The sequence below is a fragment of the Protopterus annectens genome, chromosome 6.part0 (genome assembly GCF_019279795.1).
Source record: "Protopterus annectens isolate FY-2018-M chromosome 6.part0, PAN1.0, whole genome shotgun sequence".
Classification (NCBI taxonomy): Eukaryota; Metazoa; Chordata; order Ceratodontiformes; family Protopteridae; genus Protopterus; species Protopterus annectens.
The window spans coordinates 1,516,042,880-1,516,068,818 of record NC_056737.1 but is presented as its reverse complement, the minus strand read 5'-3'; the positions used below and the strand labels follow the sequence as shown (position 1 = coordinate 1,516,068,818).

The following is a 25,939-nucleotide window of genomic DNA, read 5'->3' as shown; positions in this document are numbered from 1 at the left end:
TTGGGGCTATTCAATTGGTACCAGAAGGGAAAAAGGGACAAGGTTTCTACTCTAGATTTTTCCTGGTACCCAGAAAAGACAGTTCATGGTGTCCTGTCCTGGACCTGCCTACTCTAAACACCTTTTTGGTGATTCCAAAATTCAAGATGCTGACTCTTCACCAGTTGCTTCCTATGCTAAGCAAAGATGCCTTATTGGCAACACTAAATTTAAAGGAAGCATAACTGCACATCCCATTCAGGGAATCTTGCAGAAGATACCTACACTTCAAAGCAGGCTACACACACTATCAGTTCTCTGCACTGCCCTTTGGCTTAACTACTGCACCCAGGGTATTCACAAAGTGGCCTAGCTCCAGTCATTGCATTTTGCAGGCAAAGAAATATTCAAATATGCCAATACATGGCCGATTGTTTAATTTAGGCAGAAAACCAGGACATACTTTTGAATCATCTGGCTTTTTGTACAGAGGGTGCTAACTTGTCTGGGTTACACCATAAACGAAAAGAAATCACACCTGGTACCCTGTCAGCAAATTTTATTCCTGGGAGCAAGCTTAAATACAACTTCTCAGATGGCTTTCCTCACGCCAGAGAAACAAATTCACTTGACACCTCCTTCAAACAAGAGGTCACAAAAACCCTGCTGTATCTGCAAGGCACATACTACAAGCCTTGGGGTTCATGGCCCCCTGCATTCTTCTAATTCCATATGCAAAACTGCATATGAGGAAACTGCAATGGTCTCTAAAAAGCCTATGGTGTCAACATTCTCAGGATCTAGAAGCAATGATTTCTATCATTACTTGTCTATGCCTAGAGTTCCTTTGGTGGGCAGAGGCCTGCCACCAAAACAAGGGACTACCATTCACACTACCCCCTGCCGCCCAAACCCTAACAACAGATGCATCAGACTACACATGGGGGGGGGGGGCGCACCTGACGGGGAAGTGCATTCAGGGCAAATGGAACCCAATTCAAATGCACCTTCACATCAATCATAAAGAAATGTTAGCTGTACAGAATGCTCTGACAGCCTTCAAGGACCACATTCTTCCTGGACAATTAATGGTTAAGACGGACAACACCACTGTTATGTGGTACATAAACAAGCAGGGTGGTACACATTCTTACCCCCTCTGCAGACTAGCCATGGCATTGTGGAACACAGCCTTGAGCTACCAAGTACATCTACAAGCTCAATTCCTGCCAGGAAAACTAAATACACTGGCAGATGGACTAAGCAGAACCCTCATGGACCCACGTGAGTGGAAACTAAAACCAAGCATTTTCAACATGTTGACAAGCAAATGGGGGAGCCCAGATATAGACCTGTTTGCCTCCCCCCAGAACTATCAATTGGAAAAATGTTGTGCAAGGACTCCCCACAGACAAGCTTGGAAAGTGGATGCTTTTTCCTTCAACTGGAAAAACCCATCAGTTTATGCCTTTCCTCCTCTGCCTCTGCTCTCCAAAGGTCTACTAAATATCAAACAAGACAAACCAAGGATGATTTTGATTGCACTAGCCTGGCCACATCAACACTGGTACCCCCTCCTGCACAGTGCTTCACTGTTGGGCCCCATGGTACCTGCCTCAGACTCCTACCCTGCTGTCTCAGCAGGAGAACCAGGTTCTGCACCCTCGGCTTCAAACACTGAACATAGCAGCCTGGCTAATTACCTAAGCTCTCCTTTACCATCCCTCAGTAAACCAGTGATGGATGTCATTTTAGAGGCAAGGAGGCATAGTACTAGAAAATCTTATGCTGAAAAATGAAAAAGATTCTGAACCTGGAACCAAGCTCAAGGGGTTGAGCACAGCAGTGCCCAATTTACCTCAGATGTTACAATACTTAACTGAGATGCTTCACCAGGGCCTGTCTTTTTCCTCAATAAAAATTCATGCCTCAGCCATTTCAGCCCATTATAGCACAGAACTTCCCCTCTTTTCTCTTCCACTGCTCAAGCAGTTCCTCAGAGGGGTCAAAAATTTAAGACCACCCAAGAGAGCTCCAACTCCAGCCTGGGACCTTAACTTTGCATTGGGGAAACTCACCCTTGCTCCTTTCGAGCCAGCTGCTACTGCAGATTTAAAATTCCTTTCTTGGAAAACAGCTTCCCCTTTTAGCCATCACTTCAGCAAGAAGGGTATCTGAATTACAGGCCCTTATGGCAGTGGAGCCTTTCATCATCTTTCATGCGGACAGGGTGTACCTCAGGGCCAATCCCTCTTTCATGCCAAAGGTGGTATCAGTGTGGCCTTTAATCAGTCCATTCATTTGCCTACCTTCTTTCCTAATCCACAGAACAAAGGGGAACACTGGTACCCCCTCCTGCACAGTGCTTCACTGTTGGGCCCCATGGCACCTGCCTTAGACTCCTACCCTGCTGTCTCAGAACGGATACTGCACTCCTTAGATGTGCACAGACAACTTAGATTCTACTTGGACAGGTCTAAACCTCAAAGAAAATCTGAACAACTGCTGGTGGCATTTGCTGCAAGGACAGAGGGGAAGGCTATTTCAAAGCGAACCATCTCCAAATGGATTGGCCATTGCATTCTTTTCTGCTGTAAGCACCATGGAAAACCTATCCCACAGGGGATGAGATCCCACTCAACCAGGGCTGCATCTACCTCTACAGCCTTTCTCAGAGGCATACCTACCAGGGACATCCTAGAAGCTGATACCTGGAGTTCTGTACATACTTTCACCAAGCATTGCCATTTGCCAGTTTTCTCTAAATCCAGAGCTGGCTTTGTCACTGCAGTTTTGCAGGGCCTTATAGCTGGTCCTAATGCTGTCTAAATTCCTCCTCCCATCCTTAGCTTTGGGAATCTACCCAAATGTAATGACTGCAGCAGTGAAGCACAAAGAATATAGTACAGTTGTGTACACTTACCATAAAAGTAAATGTTCGAGTGTATTCACTGTAGCAGTCCTGGTTACCCTCTCTCCAGCCCCCCAACTTGGTTTGGCTTAACCTCTTCTCTCCTTTTCAATGCTTAAAAGCTTTTTGGTGTATTTGCTTTTTTGTTTGAGGTATAACCGTGTATATTTATAGATTTAATTGCTTTCCTTTAGGGGGGCACCTAACATCTGGGGCAAGAAAACTGATGTAATGACGTCGGTTGCATGTTTTATACCCCTGACGACCTGATGTCACGGAAGAAGAGATGGCAACTTACGTAGAACCCGACTTTGTTAATCAGGCCGACTGAGGGCTACTGCAAGCAGATAACCCAAATGTAATGACTGCAACAATGAATGCACTCGAACATCTACATGTATGGTAGATGTACACAACTGTACCGCACACCTATCCAATTCATGGCCATGTTCTTGCAATACACCAGGATAAACAACTTTCCTTAGCCAGCATTCATACAGACAATATTTCCATCTCTGATGTTCATCGTGCATACAGCTGCAGTAATCACAGATGGGTTCTCTGCCGTCAGGCGGTCCCTCGGTCGGCCGAATTCCAAAGTCTTGGTCCGGCGTCGGTTGTTGTCGCTTTCTCTTCTGACGTCAATGAGGCCAGAGTATATAAGACACAGCCGACACCATGTTCTTTAGTCTTTTTTGCCGCGAGGTGCCCGAAGCAGAAGCAGTTCGCAAGTGCCGGTCGGCCAGCTCCTGAATTATGAAAATTATGGAAACCGAAGTCTTCATTAAAGCTAAGTACCCCGTTGGGGAAACTTTTCTTGCCTCAGACCGATGTCAGAAAAAGTTAATAATTGTATTTCTTGTGGGAAGCAAATACCGCATAAGGATTTCCATTCCCTCTGCATACCTTGTTTGGGCCCAGACCACGACGTCTCGGGCTGTCGCTTTTGCGCTACCTTCAATAAACGCACTAGCACCACAACTGAAATTGTCTCCTTCTTAATCTATTAATTTTGTGTATAAGGAAGCTATCCACTGATTTGTATCCCACAAATATGTCTTCTGACTGTATTCAAAATAATTAACGGAAAATTGTGAGCGGACTACACTTATAAGATTTGTAAACTAAAAATATGTCAACTGTATTCATTATTGTAATATGTAATATGGATCTCTTGTATTTATGTAATCTCTTAATCTAGTATAATTTTGTGCAGTTTGCGAGTCTGTGTATGTATTAAAGTATATATGTTTGTGTTTTGTGGAACTTTTCTCCCTGGGTGTCCTCTGAAAAAGGACTTGTGTCCAGTCAGACTTTCCCAGTTAGCAAATGTAAAATAAGTAAACTAAATAATCTCAGTGGACCATGGGCCAAGACCAGTGTTTGACAAACAGCCGCTGTTCATTATTTTTAAAGGGGGCCATAGCTGTCCTGTGTAATTCCTTTTAATCAACACAGCTTAAGAACAATTTGTGGTCATTTCACACAGGCATTTTCAGTTTTAAATAAATACTTTCTTGTACAGCATTAACAATTGCTCAGATATAATTATTGCTTTGTTGTATATTTAATTTGTCATGTTCACACATTAGCTGAAATAAGTGATATTTTCGGTGTAATGGCATCATGGTGCCATACAGATGGGTAACTTGGAGGGCCGACATTCATTAAGTGTAATTAATTGTCCATAGTCTCCAAATATCTCTAATAAAATGTTAAAGATACAGGCACAGGGAAAATGGATGGTGTTAATGTGGAATGATTATGGCTTCCTTTTATGAATTTTAGTGCTGTATTCCTGCTTTTCTATGGGTGTGGGGGTGTATGGGTATATGCACATTCTTACAAACGAATGCACACAAATATAAAATGTGCATGTATAGATGTGTGCGTCTGTATATAGTTTTGACTGAAAGCTCATTTGACTGAAAGACAAATAGTTAAACACAATCGTGTAAAGATGTAACAAAACCCTGTGTACAAACATGTAATTGACTGCATCGATGCTGCTCTACCCAACAGAGGTAAACCCAAAGCAAACACCAGAAACAAACCCCCCCTAGTATAATCTTCATCTCAACAAGATATATAACAAAAATCAGAAAGACCAACTTCCATAAAAAAAAGATTTCTCTGATTCAACTAAACAAGAAACTAAGAGGTCTAATTAAGTCTAACAAGGCCAACTATGAGGTCAGGATAGACTCTTAGGCTAAGGACAGTCACAAAGCCTTCTTCAGCTATGTCCAGAACCTTAAAAGTAACACACAGTAGTGTGCTGAACTGGTGGTTAACAGCACCACCTTCACTGATCAGGAAGACATAACAAATCTATTGGCTGATAAACACACCTGAAACTTCACACCCAGTCCTCTCCCAGCTATCCCCTGTAAAATCCCTACTAGTATAATCCCCCCAACTATCAGCAGGGATCAGGTCCTGACAGTGCTCAACAAGGTCAAAACACTGCCTTAATGGGCCAAGACAGTATCACTGGTTGGCTTCTGAATAGTCTAAAGTATGACCTATCAGGACTGAATGAGACACTGTTCAATTACAGCCTCAAAACAGGTTATAGAACAAGTGATTGAGACATTGTTCAACAACAGCCTCAAAACATGTTATAGAACAAGTGAATGGAGGACAGCAGCAGTCGTCCCTCTTCATAAGGACAGACCATGAACCAACTCTGAGAACTACAGACCCATTAGTCTCACAAGTATAATATGCATAGCCATGAAACAAATTATCTTGAATATGATCAAGAAAGACATTGGTAACCTACAGAGTGTGGACCTTTCTCAGTTTGGCTATAAGAGAAGTTCGTGCTTAATCTAGTTGAGTTTTTCGAGAAGGTTACCAAGGCAATGGATGAGCATAAAATGGTGCATTATTTTTATTTTACATTTGTTGACCGGGATAGTCCGACTGGATGCATGTCCATTTTCAGCGGAGGCCCGGGGAGAAAAGCTCCAAGGATAAGAAGATACAGCATTACATATTACAAACAGACTATTTACAGAGATTACATAAGTAAGCAAGTTAAACAAGTTCCACAGGTTACAGTTAATCCTGAGCGCAAGTCAGGATTAAATTAAATTACACAGTAAACTGGTTAACAGATTTTTACACATTCTAGAGAGAGTTAGCCAGGCTTGATACATTGACATAGCCAGTTAAGTGACAAATGTTGCCTGAGTCTAGTTTTAAATTGACCTAAGGTGGAAAGTAAGGTAATATCAGTTGGAAGAGAGTTCCAGGATCTACTTACAGAGTTTGCAAAGAGAATCACCGGCTGTGTTATTAATTTTGCTAGTCTGAATTAGTTTGTTAGAGGATCGACGCGGTCTAGGATTGTTATAGGGGGGGATAATAGTTTTAAGTGCAGGAGTATTGTCCGGATTATAGAGGATTTTATAGGCCATAATCAGTTGGTTATACTGGATTAGGCTGGGTAGTTCAAGCCACCCAAGCTGATTTAGGTTGATGCAATGATGTGTCCTAAAAGGCAGCCCAGTGGCAAACCTGGCAATGTGGTTGTAGCAAATTGAGATTTTGTTAAGGACAGTCTTGTTTAAATTCGAGAGTAGAGGGGATGCATACAGAAGGGTTGAAGAAGGTGAGAGCGAGCTATGGCAATTTTAGCTGGAGGGGTTAGGAAGGCTTTTATTCTGTAAAGTGACCCTAGTTTTTTATTGATGGTTTTGATAGTTTGGTTAACATGTAGGTCAAATTTTAGATTATTGTCTATGATGACACCCAATAGTTTTGTAGATGGGTCAGATGAGATTATTGTGCCATCATTTGATTTTATGGTAAAGGTGAAAGCGGTAGACCTACGTGTTGGTGAAAATAACAGCATTTTAGTTTTTTTGGGATTTACGATCAGACGATGTTCAGAAAGCCAGTTTTCTATTGTATTAAAGGTGGTCTGGGTAGCTGACCATAACTCTACTGGAGATGTGGCTGAGCAAATCAGAGTAGAGTCATCAGCATATTGGATACAGCTGACTTTTGGGATGACAGTATAAAGGTCGTTAATGAAGATGGAGAACAGCAAGGGCCCTAGTATAGAGCCTTGTGGTACTCCAAGGGTGTTAGGTAGAAGGTTAGAGAGTTTTTTCTGCCAGAGGACAGCCTGCTGTCAACCATTCAGGTAGGATTGAAACCATTAAAGGGCTCCAGTATCTAGACAGAATGTTTGCAGGGTGTGGATTAAAAGTTGATCATCAACCATATCGAATGCCTTGGAAAAATCCAAAAAGAGGGCTGAGGATATATAATTATTGTTGCAATTATGGTTTATCGTGTTGGTAAAGGTTAGGAGGGCAGAAGTAGTGCTGTGATGAGGACGGAAGCCATGCTGAGTGTCTGCCATAAGGTGATTCTGGATTAGGTGGTGCATGAGTTGTCTATGAATAAATGTTTCCATAATCTTTGCAAGTGGAGAGAGTATAGCTATTGGCCTATAATTGGAGAATTCAGTAGAGCTGCCTCCTTTGTGAAGTGGGATTACATAGGATATTTTCCAGATGGTGGGAATTTTAGCTTCTACTATGGTTCGACTGATTAGTATTGAGATGGGGTAAGCAATAGCATCAGCTGATTTTTGTAGGTACTCGGCAGGGAGTTGATCAGCAGAAAGTGTAGTGGGTTTTAATTTTTTGATCAAGGTAACGGATAAGTGAAGTGGCGACTGGTTGGAAGCTGAATGCGAGTAGGTTTCTAGGGGTGCTACTTTCAGGACCAGGGGAGCTAGGAGGTAGTTGGCTAGCTAGGGCTTGAATTGTCTCAGTAAAGAATTGGTTAAAACTATCAGAAACATCTTCAGGGGTTTTATCAATAGTAGCAGCAGGGATTGGGGTTGAAGTTTGTCCAGGATGTAGTAAATTATTTAAACCTGCCCAAAACGTCTGAGGGTTATTTTGATTTACTGTCTGTAAATTACAGTAGTATTGTTTTTAGTCTTGTAAAATTGATTTTTTTGGTTTCGTTCCTGGATGGCCTGTATTTAATGTGATCTTGAGGGTCTTTAGAAGAACGCTGTAAAGCCCATGCTTTGTTTCTAAGGGTAATTTTGAGTTTAGACTCTATAGAAAGCCATGGCGCAGTTTTTGCCTTGGTTCTCTTTGAACGAACAGGTGCATGCAAATCAAGGATCTCAAGGAATTTGTTGTTAAAGTATGCTACTGCTTCCTCTAAGGGGAGGTGTTTTAGAATAGTCCAATTACATGAGTTTAGTTCTTGTTGGAATTTGGTAGGGTCAAAGTTTTTATTGTTTCTAACCTTTCTGAGTAAGGGTTGTTGGGAATTAATGTGCATATCACATACCTTGACCTCTCCAATGCATTTGATACGTTGTCCCACTCGGGCATTCCTTACAAACTCTCCAAACAAGGCATAAATCCCTACATAACTTGCTGGATTGCTGGCTGGCTCACTGATAGGTCTCAAGAAGTTTGAATTGGTGAGACCTCTTCTACCAAGAGACTGGTCACCAGTGGAGTACCACAGGACTCCATGCTGGGCCCTCTCCTGTTTGGCATCTCCTTCTCAGAAGTAAAGACTAATGTCAAAGGCCTCTGGCTCACCAGGTTCACAGATAACTGTAAGGTGGGAGCGATCTTGGATTCCCCCATGACACGAACATCTTGCGAGAGGGTCTAACAAAGCCAAATGACAAGTGCCAAAGCCAATGTTTAGCATTATAACTCCCTTTGGGAACTTGCCCACCCAAGTTAATTACACCATTATTAAAATACCCCTAAGAGTTGATCCAGTAGACTGGGATCTGGAAACATATGTAGAGGGTAATCTGGCCTTCAAACAACATGTAGCAAAGATATAAGAAAATCTGTCACACAACTTAAAGGTAAGAGTACAGCATCCTACCCAAGGCAGTCATAACACAACTCTACTCAGCCCTTGTCAGATCTGTCATTAGCACAATGTCCCTTTTGCCATGTACCTAACCAGACACTTGTACCCTCATAGGTTCCTCACTAGGAGAATCCAGGGCATGAATACTCTGTTTTACACAAATTGCATAAAGGCACAGTCTCTGTACTCAATATCCTACAAGCTTCTAAGAAGTGATCTATACCTTGCCTATAAGGTATCCTAAGATCTATACCCGATGGATCTTTTGCACATCTGTAAAAAAAAAACTGCACTAGAAACACTAGATCCAAGGGTTAGAACTTCACTTGTGACTTAAATAGAACATGCTGGAGAGATAGATATGTGACTGAAAGGATCTTTGTGTTAAGGAATAGGCTGTCCATCCATGTGAAGCAGAGTTAACACCTGACCCTATTCAAGTAAACCTTTGCCATTGGACAGGAAATTGCAAATTTCTCCTGCTCTGGCTCCTATGCCTGATGGACAGAGGCAGTCAATAAATATAATACTCAAATTAACATCCCTCCAACAATTCTCTTAGCTACTTCCTTACTAACATTCTCCCCCTCCTGGTAGATGCCCAAGATACTCAGGGAGAAAATTGTGTTGGGATGCATGGCTGTGCTTAGAAAGGCCATGGTGGTCGTTGGACTGTTATTAACCTATGAACTTATGCACAATTGAGTGAAAACTCATTTAATTGAGTCGCAATTGATAGAAAAGTGTAAGCGTCTACAGACATTATGTGAGACTTTCATTTCTGATAATAGCAGATATTAGGGAGAATAAGTCTAGAAGAGTATGTGTGGATTTAAAATATGCACCTTCATGTTGTACTCTGAGATCTGTAGATATTTGTATTTGTGCAGCACCACTGCTTCCTTGTGTGTAGTGTGATTAGGGGGTCGGTACATATAAGTAAGGGGTATGGGAGGTTCAGGGGATTTGTCCGCTTGCAGATTATTTTTTTTTACAGTGTATTTTTGTTGCTATCAATAGTGATGAGTTTTCAGTCGAGGTGAATTTCTAGTCAATTAGGTTCACCCATTTCGTTTTCAGTCAAATGTCTTTTTGGTCAAATGAAATAACTGTGTGTGTGTGTGTGTGTGTGTGTGTGTGTGTGTGTGTGTGTGTGTGTGTGTGTGTGTGTGTGTGTGTGTGTCTCTCTCTCTCTCTCTATATATATATATATATATATATATATATATATATATAAACACACACAATATTAGCCTATTTTAACAAAAGACTCAAACCCTAAAATCTTGATCGCCAAATATAGAAACTCAGAATATTGAAAAGACAAAAAAAATTTAAAAGTCAGTTTTTTATGCTGGGGTCAAGCCCTCTGTGCATCCACATCCCCTGCAACTTAAATATACCAACTCCAAGATCACACAATAGCGGAGAAAGAGCGAATGCCCAAATCACGTTCATAGGTAGGTACTAGGCTATTGGCCCAAGGGCCTAAATAATCCTAGCCAACAAGGTTCCCTGGCTTATGCCACCCAAGAAAGTTAATTTCCTGTGCCCCTGTCGAGCAGAGCCACAGAAGTGATCCCCGGGGTGTATTTCGTATTTCCCATCCAGTCATCAAGATTTTTCTTGAAGAGTGCTAATGAGGAACTTTGCTTGACATAGATGGGTAGCTTGTTCCAGAGTATAGGAAGTCTCTGGGACAAGCATCTGTCCCTCCAGTATGTCCTGTTTATTGTGGTGGCAAGGTTTAGGTCCCTAGAGCGTGTAGCTCAGAGGGATTGGGATTTCTTAAGGTGTAGCATGTCCAGTAGCTCTGGGTTTAACATAGCTTTATATGTTAGGCAGAGATCTCCTTGGAGTAGGCGATATGCTACAGAGTAAAGCTGGAGTTTTTTGCGACGGTCAGTGTAGGGCATCTGTTTGAGGCCAGTAATCCTCTGTGTTAGGTACTTCTGTGGCCTTTCCAGCTGCTTCAGATGTCTTGTGAGGTACATTCCAAAAGGGGCGTTGTACTCTATAATGTACTCTACAATGGGTCTAATGAGTGCCGAGTAGAGCGGAACAATGACCTCTTTTTTTTCCTGGATGAGAACCCTTTTGTGATGAGGTGTGCCACATAGAAGGATTTCCTGACGACTGTGGTGATGTGATTATCAAAGGAGAGACTACTGTCCACCTGGGTCACAAGGTCTCTTATCACACATTTGACATTAAGTAGACTGCCTTTTATGTTGTAGTTCATGGGTACAGAGTTTTTACCAAAGGGGATGACAATGCACTTTTTGGCATTAAGCTTGAGGCCATGCCTCTGACACCAGGCATCTGTCTCAGTGAGGCCCTTCTATAGAATGCCCACATCATTTGCGGACTCGCCTATGGCTCCTAGTTTGCAGTCATTTGCGAACTTCATTAGCCAGAGGCCTTCTGTGTTAGCCTGTACTTCAGAGAAGTAGATACCGAACAGGAGAGGTCCTAGGACTGAACCCTGTGGTACTCCACTTGTCACTGGTTTGAAGTCAGATTTGGAGTATGCAACTTTTACAGTGTGGGTTCTGTCAGTGAGCCAGTTGGCAACCCATCTTGTGATGTAGGAATTTGTACCTAGTTTAGTGAGTTTAGCTATAATTCCAGAATAGGGGATGGTGTCGAAAGCCTTGGCGAGGTCGATAGGCTCTGTGAACCACCTTACTCTCGTCTAAGGCCTAATAGGGCAATAGTTCCCAGGATCAGTGGTGGCTCCCCTTTTGTGGAGTGGGATAACTGTTGCTGTGCGCCATTCAGTGGGCACAAAGTCTGATGTGAGACTATGATTGAACATGGTGCTTAGGTGGGGAGCCAGTTCGTTCTGAATATCATGTAAAACGCAGCCTGGGATGTTGTCTGGTCCCATGGATGCTGTGTTTTTGGTTTTAGAGAGTGCAGCTTTTACCTGCATAGATGTGATTACAGGGACTCTGCATTCTTCCTGTATAGATATGGGCTCTTTAGGGGGTGAGAGGGGGCTAAAGTAAGCACTGAACCCATCTGCCAGGATGTTGGCAATATCAGTTGGTTCTGTAATTTTCGTGCCATTATGCTGTAACTCAGGGCAGATCTGGATGTTGCCATTGAGATTTTTGACATAGCTATAGAATGCTTTGTGGTTGCCCTTAGAATCAGTGGCGATTTTGTTTTCGTAGCTAGCTTTGGAGGATCTTGTAAGGGATCTCAGCTTCTTACTGAGGCTGACCAGGGAGCTCCTCCACTCACGGGATTTTACTCTATTTTGCAACAGTTTCTTCCTTCTGTTGTAGAGTTTGTTTATGCAGGAGACCACCAGATTGGCTTCATTTTTTTAGAGGATAGCGTCTTGGTTCTGTTTGAGATAGCACGATCCATGCACTCGTGTAAGTGCTTATAGAGTGCATTTGTGTAGGATTCAGCAGTCGTAACTGTATTGTCCATCTGCATGGGTGTCATGAAGTTCGCCACTTCTGTGTTAAGAAGCATGAAGTTGGCTTTGGAGAAATTTTTTACCATGGTTTCCTTAATGGTGGGTGGGGGTGGGATGCGGATATCTAGGGTGATTAGCTTATGGTCGGATCTAACCAACAAGGAGTTAATTTCAGGTGTGAAGCAATGGTCACTCATGTTGGTAATGACTAGGTCTAGGATATTGTTGCCCCTGGTGGTGGTGTGGATAAGGTGATCCAGGGCATTGGAATTTATGAGGTCCAGAAAGCATTGAGTGAAGGAGTTGGAACATGAGTAGTTTTCCCAGTTAATGTGGGGTAGTTGAAATCGCCCATTATTAGGGTGTTTGGTTGAACCCTTATATTTTCCAATATATCAAGAAAAGAGGAGTGGGAATCCTGGGGCATGGTGGGGGATCTGTAGCAAGCTACAATTTGGATTGTAGTTTTGCCCAGAGTTAGTTGCACTTGGATAACCTCAAATGCATTATGCTGTGCAACTAGCCTGGAGGTGTGGATATCCTTAATGAATATGGACACACCTCCGCCTTTGGTGTTCTGACCCAGGTTAGATGGCCAAAAAGTGTGGTATGTGTTGCAGCCTGGTAATGCAGGGGTGCTCTCTAGAACCTTGAACCAGGTCTCAGTCACTGCACAGATATCGATGTTCTCCATTTTAAGGAGTGCCTTGAGTGAGTGCATTTTGAGATTTAGACTTCTAGCATTGAGTCGCATTACCCTCAGTTTTTGCTTGCCTGTTCCTGTTATGGTGGTGAATTTGTCATTTGACCCTTGCCTAAAAAAGGCACTATAGGGGCGGCAAGAGCCTTAGCCAGTATCTGGAATCCCAGGGGTGACAGGTGTAGGCCATCTCTGGCAAAGCATCGTGGTTTGTCGACCACGTTGTCCCAGGCAGACAGATACTGGATCCCCTTAGAATGACACCAGACGCTTAGCCAATTGTTGAAGTCAATCATTTTGTCCTTGTACTTCAGTATCATTCTGGGCAATAGCAGAATGCTACTCAGGGCTAGGGTCATACTTGCCTGGGCTACAAAATCGGAGAGCTCTTCCATGTCTCTTTTTATGTAGTCCAGGGAGGTACATCTCAGGTTGTTCCCACCAACATGGACAATGACAGAGTCATATTTGTACTTTTTGTGGAGTGACCTGAGTGTGTGGGTTATATGGCGGATCCTGGCACCTGACAGGCAGCTGACAGTAACCTTCTCCTTGTTTAGCCTGGTGAGTGGGACATCACTGTGCCTGACTATAGAGTCACCTATAACTAGTGTGTTGGGTACGTTGGTTTGCCTTATTGGCTGTGGTTTATTGGCACACTGAGTTTGTGGGTTATGTGTCATTTGGGTTGTGTTGGGGGGTGAAGGTTACTTGCGTTTCTGCTTTGGAGGTCTCTGTTGCTTGAGCAGATTATTATTGAGAGCCTCTGCGAATGTATTTGTGTTTCTATGTGTGGATTTTGGTGGTGTAGGTTTAGTGGGACTGTGTGATAAGTGTGTTGTGGTGCAAGTGTTTATCTTCTCCACTTAACTGTCAAGTTCAGTCTTGGTTAGAGAGAGCTTTACCTCCAGTTTGGCTAGATAAGTGCATCTCTCACAGGTTGTGGTGTCGGGTGGTAGGTGGAGAGGGTTGTCTGTGTACATGAGGCAATTGCTGCATTGCCTCAAGATGCCCAGATTCATCAGATAGACAGGAGAGAACACTGGGAGCTGACCCTTGGGCATGATTGAATAAAAAGCTACTTTCCTCTAGACAAGTGAGTATAACAGCTGTTTTTCTCTAAGCAAGTGAGGAAAGTAAGTACAAAACTGTTTTCCTCTAGGTAAAGAGGGAGGCTGAGTGCTGTAGTAATTTGTAGCTTGTTTAGTGACAACAAGTTCTGAAAAAGTGCTGAGTATGAATTAGCAAATTCAAGTGTTAACACTAAGAATCTGTACCTGGATCTTGTGGTAGATAGGCTACCTAGTGCTTACCACTCCCACTGATAAGCTAGAAGGCTTCCCTCCAACACAGAAAGGCTTGGGGGGGGGGGCTCAGAAGCTTACAGGCAGTCCTGAATACAGCAAATCTGTATCTGGACTAGACTAGTTACAGGAAAGGTGGGAAACGAGCGCAAACACAGGCTTTTAAACCAGAAAGTTGAAAGAGATGGAAAAACTGCCCAAACGGCCAATAAACTACAATTTCTGGGCCAGAAACCACTCTTGTGGTAGATAGACTACCTAGTGCTTACCACTCCCACTGATAATCTAAAAGGCTTCCCTCCAACACAGAAAGGCTTTGGGGGCTCAGAAGCTTACAAACAGTCCTGGTTACAGCAAATCTACATCTGGACTAAACTAGTTACAGGAAAGGCAGGAAACATGCTTAGAAATTTTTTTTTTTTTTTTGGAAAGTGGAAAGGGAGAAAGAGAAGCAGAAGATAATTCAAAATTAAGGACCTAAATGGCTTGCCCTTCACAAATATTCTCTCTGTATTAGGTAGAATGAGCTAGTGACACTAGACTGGAATAGAGCTGAACAGATGGGACTGGTAGGAGTGTCTGAAGTCAAAATATGATCTCACTGTACTCGGTTGAGTGAGCAAATGAGATAGACCCAGGAGGAGTGTTCAGACACAAGTTTACAAGAGGGGCAGGCAATTCCAAAGCCACCAAGATTAATACCACAACAAGAACAGGGAGGGTGGGTGAGAAGCTAACTGCAGAGACGGAGAGAGACCACAGTATTCTATAAAACAATTAAATAGAAAAATAAATAACTACAGGGTGATACAGACCAATGAAACAATTAAGTACACAGAAAAATCAAGTAAAATGTAGTAGAATCTTTAACACTGCAAGTTTGGACTTAACTCAGCTAGTAATGCAGTTGATTGTAGGTATGTAGCAGACGCCAAACAACTCAGATATTGAGCAGTAATAAATTCAAAGATATGTGACTAACACTTATAAATACACAGAAACCCTCTAGGCTGCGTTTATCACTGCTAAATCAGAAACAGGGACTTCAGTGAACATTTAATAGTTTCAGCTTGGATTCCTTATGTGTAACTACAGCTTTGGTTCCTTATACAGAACTAATTACCTCTGACAATCTAACAGTCCTCTGGCAAAAGGAGGCACTTTACAAAAATGATGAACTTGTTGCTGAGTACCTAAACATAAAGTCATAGTAGTTTGGTGGAAAACAGTAGGGACAGGTAGAATCTTAATGTAATGCTCTTCATATCTTTATGTATGCAGATTTTCTGCAAACAACATTTTTAGTTATAAGCCTTAGAGTCTCCTCTTAGTACTCTTATTCATCAGAAATAAAGGCTAATCCATTGTCTGTTCTATCAGCTGGACAAGCGTGGGTGATGCCATTATTATTTATATATATATATATATATATATATATATATATATATATGAAAACAAGCATTACTTGGACTAACTACTTGTTCTGGAATCTGGTGCAGTGATGGTTGCTGCATGTGCTGTAGTCGTGTAGAATGACCCATTTATTAGTGTCTGCAAAATAGGCATCACTGTGCTAGCTTCAGAGAAATACAGCCTTATAAAAGGATTGCTCACTTTTTGCATGTTATCTTCCCTTATGGAAATTTCTATTATTTGACTGTCCTCCTTTTTCTGTACTAATCTTTTTCAGCATAGTCGTAGCTTAATCTCTTTTACTTCTTGATCTAGAAGCATACTTGAACAACTAAGACCCAAGCTTCACATCCTCATATTAGTTTCCGAATGTTCAAATTTTAGGCCGTTGATGTGACACAGAGGGATAAAGCCCTGACTGCATCCATATTTGATTAGAGGTGTGGAAAGTTAGAAAAAAACAGGCAGTGGGCTAGGAGTAAGTGGCATTTGTCAACTCTTCCATTCTAGGGGAAAGAAGGCAGTTTGACCAACTGACAGACACCTATACAAGGATGTAGAGGTGAATCGCAAAGCACATGGGCCATAAGCAACTCTGCTCTGCAGAGGAGCAAGGTAAGACCTTGACAGAAGCACCCATGCATTCTACCAGGCAACTCACTGCTGCTGTGAGAGAAACAGACCCAGTATGGGAAGGGATTAATGTGATTTTATAGTGTTGCGCTACCTTGCACCTCACTCTAGCCTCAGGTGAGGGGAGTGAATAGGCTCTGAGGCTGTTCTCCAGCCAGTGAACAAATAATTCACAAGGTGTTGCCCAATAGGCCTGGTTCTTGAACCTCCAGAGGAATGATTGGACCAGTAAGGACCAGGATAAGGGGTCAATGGATGGATTGATCAAATAAAAAAAAAAAAAAAAAAAAATGAAAGAAGAAATATCCAGATGTTCTTTGGGGGGGACCAAATGTTCTTGAATTCCATCCAGTTATTGTGCATCCTTCTCTTACAGCTTGCTTACCCTTGAACAATTGTTGACATTCTTTTGCAGGTAGCTGTATATTGTCTCACACCTACACAGTAGGTTCTTAGTTTTGTTTGTCAAGCTTGCAACCTATGGTCTTTGAAAGACTTGTTTGCCATAACTGTTGATATTTTGTGTGTATGCATGTATATAAATGTATTGATGTAAGTTGGTTGAATGCTGCTTTAGTCAAAGATAAAAAAAGCTGATACAGATGATCGAAATGTATTTGATCAAATTGTATGGTCTTTTTGTCTCTGCAAAATTGTGGAACAGAAGAAATTGGGGAATTTGTCCTCTCTTCACTATAGTAAAATCTCAAAGTTGATGCATGTAAGTAGCAAGGGGTGGGGAGGGTGGATAAAGCTTGCTCCCCTGCAAAAAAAACAGTATTTTTTGTGTTTCAACCATTTATGCTCATTCATTTCTTGGTTGACTTTTGCAGTATTAGAACATGTAAAATATAATTTCATATACATATATGTGTGTGCATGCATATGTGTGTGTATGTATATATATATATATATATATATATATATATATATATATATATGTATATAATCTGTGTGTGATATATAAACAACAAAACCTAGTACTGAGGAAATGTAGTTTTCCAGCCTTGAGTAGTAAACACATTCCTTAAAGAAGAACAAACTATAAAATAGGGAAAACCAATTGTACAGGAACAGTGACAGCATACGACATGGTCAAATAAACTGTTATCATAAATAATAATGTAAGATCTGTGTTAAAGATCACCTTCCATTCTTATTAAAAATAAGAAAACAGGATTCAAGCTGGTATTGCTTGTTTAACCCAGGCTTTATTAAGTAAAAACAAAAGATGAATGCTTTCACTCTTGTCAGAGTTTCATCAGATCTAAGTTATACATGTAGGGTAACAAGTAATATATACTTTTCAGTTTACCATAAAAAAGCCATGTAAATTACAGTGATGTCATAATGCAAGACCACATAAACAGATCACATTCAGTGACCATGACTGGAACAATGGTACATACATAGTTTGTATTTTTAATGTGACTGGTGCTGTATACTTACAAAACCAGTATGCATCTTTTAGTCAGTGTGATTTGTATACAGACAAACATCAATATAAACACCTAGTTCTGTATTTGTTATATTACTATAGAAAATAATAATTAAACAGCTGGTAGTGGGATTCACTTCTTTGTGAAATACTGTGATGCTAGAGGGGAAGGAGCATGGTGGTTATCTGAACTAAAAAAAATATGCTGCTAAGGGCAGAGGTATAATTAGAACTTAGCAACTATGTGAAGCCTTAGAAGTATTTGAGAAAAAAGAAAAAAAAATGAGAATTACACTGGGGGGGTGGTATCAAGACAAGCAGAAAGAAAAAAACAAGTGTCAAGATGTGTGCGTGTGAAAATTATACTCAGAGCACATAGGGGAGAGAAAATGTTAATTGTCAGAGATGGGGCCCTACAGAAGGACACAGTCAAGCCAAATAAAAAAAAATTCTCACCAGATTAAATCAACTGCGACAAGACTTTCTGGAAAGAGGATACAGTGAAAATTTGGTGGCTAACATTCCTGGACCCATTAAACTCCTCAAACAAAATAATGACCCAGCACTGGTGAACCCCCCCCCCCCCCCCCCCAGGAAGGAAACCATTACAAGCCACTAAACGAATTAGCAGTGAAGGAAATGACAGATATAAAAGGAGTATGGTCCTAACTTATTCCAAAGGTTCATAATAAAAAGGAAATGACAGATATAAAAGGAGTATGGTCCTAACTTATTCCAAAGGTTCATAATAAAAAGGAAATGACAGATATAAAAGGAGTGTGGTCCTAACTTATTCCAAAGGTTCATAATAAAAAGGAAATGACAGATATAAAAGGAGTGTGGTCCTAACTTATTCCAAAGGTTCATAATAAAAAGGAAATGACAGATATAAAAGGAGTGTGGTCCTAACTTATTCCAAAGGTTCATACATAATAAAAAGAAAAATGGTCGAAAAATGGAGCATCATTAGGGGAAACCAATCTATCAGTCGCATCTCTCTTCCTCTGAGACCTTGTTTCCTGTTTCTTAACTGGTTTCTGAACCACTGAATTACACATGAATTGACAGATTCAGTTATTCTCATATGTGGGATGGTGTTGAATCCTAAGCAGCATCAATGCACGATCAGCCCTTTCTCAGGTGTGACAGGACTCAGAAGGAAAGGAATTTGGTTTTGTTTGTTTGATAACTAGGTAAGGTGGACAGGTCCAAGGAACCTGTTCAGCTATGAGCTGGACATTTAGGAAGTAAAATGGCAACAGTATGCTGCATTGAGCAGGTACATAGATTCTTTAAGTAGAGAGTGGAAATATTACATTACAACTGCTACACTGAGGATGTTGATACACCTCCTCTTAACAGAATCATTGCTGTTCTGTATTTGTAGCATCATAGCAGTTACAAGGTTATTGAGCTGCATGGCCATTTTTCATGTCATGGACCACCAAGCCATTCAGATCAGGGGTGATTTAAAGTCACCCATCCAGTTGTCCAGCTTCTTTTTAAAGGCAGTTTGTCACAATTCTTAATTTGAGAAGAAGTTTGTTCTAGAGGAGTGGTAGGCGCTGCATGACAAATCTGTCCCACTTCTTTGTCTTGTTTATTGGAGTGGATTTAGATCTCTGACCTAGTGTTAGATTTATTGAGGTGTAAGAATTATTGGACTACTGGATCCCCTTGTAGCCCTATAATGAAACTGAATGTAGGGATAAAGCTTGCAGTCTTTATTTGTAGTTTAATTCTTTAGGCCTCTGATCTTTACAGTTATAAACCACTGGGGTCCAATTGCGTGATATACTTAGTAAGGTACATCCCAAACAGAGCATTATAGTCAATGATGGATCTAATCAGTGTGCAGTAAAAGAGGTGAGGACTTCTTGTTGCTATGAGCTCTGAAAGGTAAAAGGATTTCCTAACCACCATTGCAATGTGATGGTCAAACATGGTCAAACATAAGGGAACTGTCCATCCATGTGGCCAGGTCTGTCATGAACTTTTCATTTTGAAGTGGTGTGGAGCTAGGGGTTGCTTATCAAATGCTACAATTTTGCATTTTTTTGGCATTGAGCTTGAGCCCATTTTTACTACACTAGCTACTGAAAAGTGTAAGCATCAGCTGAATGGGAATGTACGTCCGGGAGGAAGTTGATGATGGACTCCTATCTTACAGTCATCCTCAAACTTAGTTAACCAAAACTACTCATTTGATTGGAGATCTGAGAAGTAGATGGTGAACAGCAGAAGCCCAAGCACAGATCCTTTTGGAACTTCACTGGTCACCTTTGTGCATTAAGACCCCCCCCCCCCTCACTTTTAATTTGCAAGTCTTGATTCTAAGCCAGCTGGCTATCCACCTAACTACATATGGATTAATTAAGAGTTCTTACAACTTGCTTATTATATTTGTATAGGTTATGTGGTTGAATGCTTTGGCTTGTCCAAAGTCCACAGCCTGAGTAACCATCTCAAAGATGTTCACAAGATCATTTGACAGACTGTACCTCTGACAAGGCTAAACTGCTGGGGGTCGAGTTTAATTAGATTTTTGATGTCGTAGTTAATTAGGCCATTTATAATATGTTCTGTGGCTTTGCATATATGACTCATTATGCTTCTTTTAGCAGAAGTAGATTCCTTTGTTATTTAGATAAGGTCCATTATGACTCTGTCCATGATTTTGCATCGAATACTAGTCAGGCTGATGGGTCTAAAATTGTTAGGCCTTGGTATGACTGTATGCCTGGGATGTAATATGCCCATGTCATTAGATTTTATTTGCCATGATTGCTAGGGATTTAGTTTTTTTTTTTTGTTTTTTTTTTGTTTAATCTAACTTAAGAAACAATGGATACATTATCTGATCCCATGGAATTTTAATTTTTAATTTCACTTGTAGAATTTATAATGCCTAATTATATTATTGGATGTCATTCCTTGGCTGTGTAGCTCACTGATACACGTCTTTGCATATTGTGAAGTTTACACAACATTTTTATGCAAGTATATTTGCCACATCCTCACATCACAATATATGCAGAGATCCTCACCAGAAACATACTTGGAACACCAGAGACCTCCCAAACACAAACACAAGCACGCTACACATAATACTTCCTCTGCAGAACACAATACACACAGTAGCTCACGCACCAGTGTCTCACCTGTCAAGCCCTTAAGGCAAAACACAAAACCAAACAAATTAGTCGTAGGTGATTCCATCGTGAGACACACAGATGTTCCTCTCACCAGGCTGGATAAGGCAGTCACTATCAGCTTTCTGTCCGGTGCCAGGATCCGCCACATCACACATGCACTCAAGTCTCTTGACAACAGATACTGTTATGACTCTTTCATAGTCCATGTTTGGCTGAACGACTTAACACGCGCCTCTCTGGACTGTATGAAGAGAGACATGACTATGCTGTCGGACTATGTACCCCAGGCGGGTATGTCCCTAGCTTTAAGCAGCATTTTACTATACCTAGGATGATGCCTCAGTACAAACAGAAAATGATTGACTTCAGTAATTGGCTTAGTTTCTGGTGTCATTCTAAGGGGATCCAGTATCTGTCAGCCTGGGATGACATGATCGACAGACCCTGATGCTTTGCCAGAGATGGTCTTCATTTGTCACCCCTGGGATTTCCGCTACTGGCCAAGGCTCTTGCCACTTACATAATGCCTTTTTTACGCAGTGTCTCAAGGACAAAATTCCCAGTGAAAAAACTCCATCTAAAAACAGCCTCAAGGTTATGCTGCTAAACACTAGGAGTCTTAACATGAAACTGCACTCACTGGAAGCAGTCCTCACCTTGGAAGATGCAGACATTTGTGCAGTAATGGAGACCTGGTTCAAGGCTTTGGCGAGCAAACCAACAATACTGGCTACACCTGCTTCTACACGTTCAGACCACAAACTGAAAGCGTGAAAACTAAAGGAGGAAGTGCATCAGTATTCATTAAAGATAAGTACAACTCCAGATTGGTTAAACAGTACAATTGCCTGGAGATACGTAAGGTGCAATTAACTGTTGGTAGGAAACCTATTCAAGTCATTGCCAGCTGCAGGACCCCCTCCATGAATCAAGACACCCACTCTGCCTATTTGGATCTACTTGAGTCTGTTAAGATGCATCTGAACACCATGGTTTTGGGCGACTTTAACTACCCATCCATTCACTGGATAAATTACTCATGCTCAGACTCACTTGCCCAAAGGTTCCTCGACTTCGTTAACTCCAATGCCCTGGACCAGATGGTTGACACTCCCACAAGGGGTGCCAACATCCTAAATTTGGTGCTCACCAATATGGGGGACCACTGTAGCATCCCCACTGTCAGATCTGACCACAAATCAGTCTAATTTGAAGTAACCCCCCCCCCGCCCCCAGCAGCAATTAAACTAAAAAACTTCTCCAAAGCAGATTATAACCTCTTACAGGATGGTATAAATAGCTTCACTACACCTCCCACCTCAGATGGAACTGGCAAGTATGCAGAGTTCTACACCATTACTTTATACAAACACCTGTATAACTGCAGTGACTCAGCTGTACCAGATAGGACCAAAACAAGCTCTTCAAGGAAGAGTAAACCTGCCTGGTGGACAACTACCATTAGCAGGCTTTACAATAAGATGAAGAAATTGCTGTCTGAGAGTAAGAGGGAGTGGACCCTAAACTGGAAACTCTCCCTTTTCAGCTTAAACAAGCAAATAAGGCTTCTTGTGAAGTTCTCCAAAGCAAACTACGAATCCAAATTAGTTTCCTCAAATAAAGACAACCATAAGGTGTTCTTTAGTTACATCCATAACCTAAAAGGAAAGTCCAGATCTGTGTCAAACTGGTAGTTAATGATACCACATATACTGAGCCCATGGACATAGCTAACCTGTTGGCCAGCAGGTTCTGTGAAAATTCACTCCCCTGTCCCTGCCACACGTACCCCATGACATCCCTACTACCTGTTTGTACCTTGTATCTCTAAAGAGCAGATCGTAAACCCCTTTTCTAAGGCCAAAAACATGGCATCTGTTTGACCTAATAGCATCCCAGGCTGTGTCCTACATGGGCTCCAACAAGAATTAGCAACACCATTGCGTACTTTTTTCAGTAATAGTCTAAGCACCAGTTTCATCCCAGCTGAATGGAAAATGGCCACTGTTATTCCCTTGCACAAAGGTTGCTTCTGCTGACTGTTAGAACTATGGACCTATTAGTCTGACTAGCCTTATCTGTAAGGCCATGGAGCAAATCATCACTGACCTTACAACAAACACGTAGGTAATCTAACAACACTTGACCCTACTCGGTTTGGATTTGTGAAAGGGAGATCATGCCTGTTAAACCTGGTGGACTTCTTCGAGATGGTCACTGAGGCCCTGGACAAGAGGAAATCTGTGCAAACAGCCTATCTAGACAAGGCTTTTGACACTATCCCCTACTTAGACATTATTGACAAACTCAGTATCTACCCTTATATCATTAGATGGGTCACTAACTGGCTCACTGATAGAACCCATATAGTCAAAATAGGGGAACGAGTGGTGTTCCACAGGGATCAGTCCTGGGACCTCTGCTGTTTGCAATCTGTTTCTCTGAAGTACAAGCAGAAGCTAAAGGTCTGTGGCTGGCAAAGATTGCTGATGAGTGCAAACTGGGAGCGGTCAGATGATCTCCAAATTATGTCAACATCCTACAAGAGGGTCTTGCACAAAGAAATGATTGGTGCCTAAGTCATGGCCTTAAACTCTTTTCAGAAAAATGCATTATCATCCATTTTGGTAAGAGTGATGTTCCTGCTAACTGCCACATCAATAGCAACACCCTAAGTATGCACTCTGTAGTGAGAGACCTGGGCACACAGCTTGACAGTAACCTTAAATTTGATCACCATGTCTCCACAGTGGTAAGAGCGGCATTCTATATTGCCCATCTCATAAGTAAGGGCATTTCCTCCAGTAAAAAAGAAGTTATAACCTCCCTGTACTCTTCCCTCATCAGGCCAATAATCAAGTACAATGCTGCTTTTGGTATTTACCTTTCCAAGCACCTGCAGCAATCGGAGAGACCACAGAGGTTCCACACAAGGAAAATTCAAGGTGTTCAGCATCTCTTTGTGGTTCGTCTGAAATCGCTGTCACTTTATTCTGTTTCATACAGACTACTCTGAGGCGAGCTCTGCGTTGCATATAAGGCCATCTCTGACCCTACTTTATTGGAAATGCTCCATATCGGCAAGTCAAATTGTTACACAAGTTACTCACTGTAAAGACCTTAACCTGTTATGCGATATTAATAGAACATGCTGGAGGGACAGATTTGTCTCCCAGAGGTTACCACACATTTGGAACAGACTCCCACTTCATGTCAAACAGAGCACCTCATTGGCCCTCTTCAAATGCAGTCTGAATGATTGGATGGTTAGCCGTAAATTCACCCCGGTGGTTCCACCTGTGTCCCTCTTGGACAAGGGCAGTAGATGTTGATCGTGGAAATAAGGGTAGAACTTGGCTAGGCTTAAGGGTCCTAGGGCCATTACCCTAGTACCTTCCTATGATCCAGTGGCTGAGTGGTGACTTCATTGTTTACGGACAGTCTGTTGCATACACCAATTTCCCTTTCATTTATATATTATTCTTTTGATTTGTTTGTACTCTACTTCATATATTTACAAAGAAACTGCAAACAGTACAAGTTCTGTGTAGTGGGAGTAATTGAAGGTGATACATTCTAGGAACTGGAGCGCCGTCTGTGTAGAGTCTGCATGTCCTCCCCGCTGTCAAGTGACTTGCAGGTAGGTGCGAGCGTAAATGGGTGTGCTTTCATTGAAGATTGGGCATCGGGCTTGCAACTCGGCACCATAAAATCCACTGCCAATCATGAGCGGACCGGAGTTCCGCTGTGGCGACCCCTAACCGGGAAAAGCTGAAAGACATTCTAAGAAGCTTCTTGTGTACTGTCGGGTGCACATTTATTTACTGCCACAATTTTCAAAGAGAAACCGTTTGCTTATGTATGATTTGCATATGTTTATCTGAATCGCCTCATGTTTATTTTATTGGTTATTTCAAAAGTTAGTGTGTTACCAAGAGATGTCATTTTTCATTCATTTATTATTTGGCTTTTGTTAAAAGATTGCTGGAGTATGGCATTTTAGAAAGCTATATGATGATTTTTTTCTATTATCTTTTGCATTATTGCATAGTGGTTAGCCTTTTTTTTGCAAACTTGGAAGTACCACACTCCATTACTTTGTTGCTCACTTAAACTCTAAGGTTTTCGTCAGGTACATAGACTCTTCGCAACTGAACTTTTTGTTGCAGTTTCTTTATTGACTTTACTATCGAAAGATTTTCATTTTTCCATTTTTAATGTTATGCTTTTGTCTTCTGTCCTCCAGTGGATATGGGCTGTGCTTAGCTGAACAGAAACCTGACTTAAGTATTTCATAGATTTATATTCATAGGTTGTTAATAGACTAACAACCAGTAGGGCTTTTATAAGCCTAGCCATGCACCCCAACCCAGTTTGTTCCAGAATATCTTGGATGTCTGTTGGGGTTGTGTTGGTAAAAAGGTAGCTAAAGGATTTGTCGGGGGGGGGGGTAATTTGAGAAAATTTTACTTAACTGACAGCCTCTGTCCATCAGAGACATGGGAGCCAGACTGGGGAGGGGGGGGTGAATTTGCAATTTCAAATACAGTGGTCAAGGTTCCATTTGAATAGTACCAGGGATGAACCCTGCTTCACATGAATGGGAGGCTATTTTATAACTCAAGGATCATTTGAGTCACATAACTGTCCATCCAGCATGTTCTATTTATTTCACAAGTGAAGTTCAAATCATTTGACTTATTGTTTCTGGTGCCGTTTTTTTCTGCAAATGTGCAAAAGATCCATCAGGGCTGGATTTGAGAATGTGTTATAAGTCAGGCATATATTGCACCTCTGCAACCTAGAGGATACTGAGTACAGAGGTACGTCTTTTAGGTGATACATGTAGGACAGGATATTTGTCACCCTGGATTCTCCTGATGAGAAATCTTTGTGGACATTCCAACTGCTGCAAGTGTCTGGATAGGTACATACCAAAGGAGGCATTGTACTTAATGATGGATCTGTTAAGGGCTGAGTAGAGTGGTAATATAACTTCCTTGGACGCCATACCCTTGCCTATAAGTTGGGTGGAATAGAAAGATTTTTCTACTATTTTTGCTACATGATGGTTAAAGGCCAGATTATTGTCT

General features: G+C 41.5%; 1 protein-coding gene across 1 annotated transcript in view; it reads left to right on the top strand.

Annotated features, from left to right (window-relative positions):
• Positions 1–25,939, top strand: part of CCDC93 (coiled-coil domain containing 93) — a gene marked incomplete in the record, with an annotated part of 1,282,969 nt that overhangs the window by 537,573 nt on the left and 719,457 nt on the right.